This window comes from Plenodomus lingam (assembly GCF_022343315.1).
Source record: "Plenodomus lingam strain CAN1 chromosome Unknown contig_19, whole genome shotgun sequence".
NCBI lineage: Eukaryota > Fungi > Ascomycota > Dothideomycetes > Pleosporales > Leptosphaeriaceae > Plenodomus > Plenodomus lingam.
This window is the reverse complement of record NW_027093936.1, coordinates 2,637,681-2,643,073: the sequence shown is the minus strand read 5'-3', so window position 1 is coordinate 2,643,073 and position 5,393 is coordinate 2,637,681. Positions and strand designations below refer to the sequence as shown.

The following is a 5,393-nucleotide window of genomic DNA, read 5'->3' as shown; positions in this document are numbered from 1 at the left end:
TTTTCTATAACTTTAGGGCGTTCTATACTTAAAAGATCTTATAGGCTATTCTATAACTATAGATTATTCTAAACCTTTAGGGTATTTAATTAGTATTTAACAAAATCCTATAGGCTATTGTATAAGCTTAGGGCGTTCTATTACTTAGGGCGTTCTATAACTTTTTATTTTTTAGTAGTAGTGTTCTATAACTTAGGGCGTTCTATAACTTTTTATTTTTTAGGGGTAGTGTTCTATAACTTAGGGCGTTCTATACCTTTTGTTTATTCTATTACTTTAGTCCTTTCTATAACTTTAGACTATTCTATAATAGTAGCTATTATATCCTTTTTATAATCCTTATAGTATTATAGTATTATCTATTATTCTTTACTCTTAAGTATATCCTTATATTTTATAACTCTTTTTCTTTACTAGCTAGTCCTACTATACTATTTTATAACCTACTAGTATTAAAAAATACCTTTATTTTCTTCCTCTATACTATCTCTATTTCTTGCCTTATCTATTAAGTAGATATAGATAGAGCTAATAGATCTATAGTTAATATAGATAAAGTAGTTATAGTAGAGTATAGATATTAGAGTAGAGATCCTTATCTATATATTTACCTACTACTAATAGAATTCTAAGTTACTCTTATCTAGCGAATACAGGTTTATAGTTTGTATAGGGCTATGTATATCTATATAGTTTTATATATAAAAAAGTGTACCTCTAAGCTATTTTCTACTACACTAACCCTATAACGTAAAAATTAAACTAAAGCCCGTTCCTATAATATATAAGGAGGGTAAACAGATTCTTAAATACTAAATACCTAACTAACTAACTAAGGTTAAATCTACTACGCGTAGTTCTTAGATTAGGCAGTTAAACTAGCGTTCTTAGGCACTAAGGGGGCAATTTTTACTTATGTCCGCATCTATACTCCCTATAACTCCCTATTGTTAGCGCTCTGCGCCTATTTTAGTAGTAGTTAGACTAAATTTAAAAGTTTTAGTTTTATAATAGCTAGCCTTATTTCCTAGATTTCTGCCTAGTTTAGATTTGCTCTAATTAGTAGGTAATTAGGGGCTTAGAGATTGCTCTTCTACTTAACTAGGCAGGCCTAGGCCTATATGCTAAAGCAACCCTGCTATTACGCCTAGTTTTATAGTTAGCACCTAAAGTCCTACTATTAAAGTTTTAGTAGTAGGCAAAATTTAGGGTCTATAGATAGCTAGCACTACTAAACTATTTAATAGATCTTAGGGGATAGCCCTACCTAGCATCTACTCCTAGTAAGCGTGGCAAAGCGTAGGTTTTCTCTACTTAAGGCATGTATGTGGCGAGTTTAAACACGTAGAAACGCCTATTAGGCTTTATTATAGACTATTCCTTAAGAAACTTAGTAGGGGTAATTAAATTAGTTGCTAGTTATAACTAGTGCCTTGTGTGCTATTATGCTAGTAGCTAGAATCGCTTCTACAATTTCTTATCACGTACTTTCTACCTCCTTTTAGTAGTAGTGCTTGTGCGCTTTAGCGTATTAGGTATTAGGATTATTACCTAGTTAATTCTACTAGTAGTTATATACTTATCTTAAAGATTAAGCTATATATATCTAAGTATAAGCAATTATACTATAAAACTGCGAATAGCTTATTAAATTAGTTATTGTTTATTTAATAGTACCTTACTACTTAGATAACTATAGTAATTCTAGAGCTAATACATACTAAAAACCCTAACTTTAGAAGGGGTGTATTTATTAGATAAAAAACTAACGCCCTTTAGGGCTTCTTAGTAATTTATAATACCTTTACAGATCGCATAGCCTTGCGCTAGCAACAGTTTATTTAAATTTCTGCCCTATTAACTTTTAATAGTAAGGTATTAGCTTACTATAGTTTTAACAGGTAACAGGGAATTAGGGTTTAATTCTAGAGAGGGAGCCTAAGAAATAGCTACTATATCTAAGGAAGGCAGTAGGCGCGCAAATTACCTAATCCTAACATAGGGAGGTAGTAACAATAAATACTAATATAGGGCTCTTTTAGGTCTTGTAATTAGAATAAGTATAATTTAAACCTCTTAATAAGGAATAATTAGAGGGCAAGTCTAGTGCTAGTAGCTATAGTAATTCTAGCTCTAATAGCGTATATTAAAGTTATTACAGTTAAAAAGCTTATAGTTAAAACTTAGGTCTAGCTAGCAGGTCTGCCTTACCGCGTGTACTTGTCTAGCTAGGCCTTCCTTCTAGAGAACCTTATACCCTTTACTAGGCGTGTTAGGGACTAGGACTTTTACTTTAAAAAGATTAGAGTGTTTAAAGCAGGCCTTTGCTTAAATACGTTAGCATAGAATAATAGAATAGGACGTACAGTCCTATTTTGTTAGTTTCTAGGACTACTATAATAATTAATAGGGATAGTTAGGGGTATTAGTATTTAATTATTAGAGGTAAAATTCTTAGATTTATTAAAGACTAACTACTACAAAAGCATTTACTAAGGATGTTTTTATTAATTAGTATATAAAAGTTAAGGGATTAAAGATAATTAGATACTGTTGTAGTCTTAACTATAAACTATGCTAACTAGGGATTAGGCGATGTTCTTTTTCTAACTCGCTTAGCACCTTACAAGAAATTAAAGTTTTTAGGTTCTAGGGGGAGTATAGTTACAAGGCTAAAACTTAAAGAAATTAATAGAAGGGCACTACTAGGCGTAGAGCCTGCGGCTTAATTTAACTTAATATAGGGAAACTTACTAGGTCTAGATAAAATAAGGATTAATAGATTAAGAGCTCTTTCTTGATTTTTTAGGTAGTGGTGCATAGCTATTCTTAGTTAGTAGAGTAATTTGTCTGCTTAATTGCAATAATAAACAAGACCTTAACCTACTAAATAGCTAGGCTAGCTTTAGCTAGTCGCTAGCTTCTTAGAGGGACTATTAGCTTAAGCTAATAGAAGTTTAAGGCAATAATAGGTCTATAATACCCTTAGATATTCTAGGCTACACGCGCGCTACACTAACAGAGCTAATAAGTTCTTTACCTTAACTAAAAGGTCTAGGTAATCTTGTTAAACTCTGTCGTGCTAGGGATAGAGCATTGCAATTATTGCTCTTTAATAAGGAATGCCTAGTAAGCGCGTGTTATTAGCATGCGTTAATTACGTCCCTGCCCTTTATACACACTACCTGTTGCTACTACTAATTAAATAGCTTAGTAAGGCCTTTAGACTAGCTTAGGGAGGTTAGCAATAACTACCCTAAGCTAGAAAGTTTATTAAACTTAGTTATTTAGAGGAAGTAAAAGTTGTAACAAGGTTTCTGTAGGTAAACCTATAGAAGGATTATTACTTATTTTTAAAGCACTACTACCTTAATTAGTAGTAGTAGTCTACTTTAATTCTACCTATGTTTTTTGCATACTATTTATTTCCTTAGTAGGCTTGCCTACTAATTAGATCCCCTAAAACTACTTATAATTATAGTTAGCGTTAGTAATAATATAATAAATTATAGCTTTTAATAACAGATCTCTTAGTTCTAGTATTAATAAATAATATAGTAAAATATAGTAAGTAGTATAAATTATAGAATTTAGTAAATTATTAAATCTTTAAACGCACATTGCGCCCCTTAGTATTCTATAGGGCATGCCTGTTTAAGCGTTATTTGTACCCTTAAGCTCTGCTTAGTATTAGGTGTTTATTCTACTTAGGACTTACTTTAAAATAATTAGTAGCTAGTATATTAGCCTAGAGCGCAGCATATTTTACGCCTCTTGTTATAGTTATTAGTATCTATTAAGATACTTTTTAAGCTCTTAACCTTAGATTAGGTAGGGATACCTGCTAAACTTAAGCATATTAATAAGCGGAGGAAAAGAAACTAATAGGGATTGCCCTAGTAACAGCGAGTAAAGCGGCAATAGCTTAAATTTAAAATCTAGCTCTTTTAGGGTCTAAGTTATACTTTATAGAGGGCGCTTTAGCGTTAGTAGTAGTCTAAGTTCCTTAGAATAGGATATTATAAAGGGTAAGAATCCTATATATAGTTGCTAGCCTTTACTATATAAAGCCCCTTTAACAAGTTAAGTTATTTAGGAATATAGCTCTAAATAGGAGGTAAATTTCTTCTAAAGCTAAATACTAGCTAGAGACTAATAGCGTATAAGTAGAGTAATTAAAAGATAAAAAGCACTTTAGAAAGAGAGTTAAATAGCACGTGAAATTGTTAAAAGGGAAGCGCTTATAGCTAGACTTGCCTATAGTTACTTATCTAGGCTTTTGTCTAGTGTACTCTTCTATAGGCAGGCTAGTATTAGTTTAGGCAGTTAGATAAAGGTCTCTATCACGTACCTCCCTTTAGGGAGGCCTTATAGGGGAGACAACATGCAACTAGCCTAGACTAAGGTCCGCGTATCTGCTAGGATACTAGCGTAATAGCTATAAGTGGCCTGTCTTAAAACACAGACTAAGGAGTCTAACATCTATGCAAGTGTTTAGGTGTTAAGCCTAGACGCGTAATAAAAGTAAATAGAGGTAGGACCCCTTTTAGGGTGCACTATTAACTAATCCTAATATCTTTAGAAGGATTTAAGTAAGAGTATAGCTATTAGGACCTAAAAGATAGTAAACTATGCTTAAATAGGGTAAAGCTAGAGGAAACTCTAGTAGAGGCTCGCAGCAGTTTTAACGTGCAAATTAATTATTAAATTTAGGTATAGGGGCGAAAGACTAATTAAACTATCTAGTAGCTAGTTCCTACTAAAGTTTCCCTTAGGATAGTAGTAATGTATTTAGTTTTATAAGGTAAAGCAAATAATTAGAGGCCTAGGGGTTAAAAGCTAGTTAGTTAATCTAGTAAGTAGGATATCCCCCTTTAGGATTTAGTTACTTATAGTAGAAGAGTAATAAGTAAGCTTCTACTTAAGAAATAGTATAAAAAAGGTAAAGCTTGCTAGCTTAGTGTCTAAGTTAAATAATACGCTTAAATAGATAGGACAATCTTTAATAAGGTAAAGTGTAAACTAGGCTTATAACTATAGAAATCTAGATTACTAAGGTTAGGAATAATTTAGAAGATAGATTATTAGATTATATCTACTACGATTAGACTTATATATATAGAGCTTTAGCTACCCTTACTAGAAGGTAAATAATTAGTAAACCTTCCTTACTAGAGCTCCTACTTTTTATTAGGCACTTAGCAGTAAGCTGGCAGTTAATTAGATAGTGGGTCATACAGGGGTATTAATCAGGATTAATTGGATCAAGATGCTCCGTGATCCGGTTGTTATCCTTCCTGCAACACGGTTGTTATCCCTCCTGCAACAGGATACTAATCAGGGTTCAGATTGGTTAATCGGATCAAGATGCTCCGTGATCCGGTTGGTATCCT

General features: G+C 32.4%; 1 non-coding gene across 1 annotated transcript; it reads left to right on the top strand.

Annotated features, from left to right (window-relative positions):
• Window positions 1–1,549: 1,549 nt before the first annotated feature.
• On the top strand, window positions 1,550–3,346 carry IAQ61_004934. The gene has a single exon (XR_010715478.1). It is a non-coding gene; the product is annotated as an 18S ribosomal RNA (ribosomal RNA).
• Window positions 3,347–5,393: the final 2,047 nt, after the last annotated feature.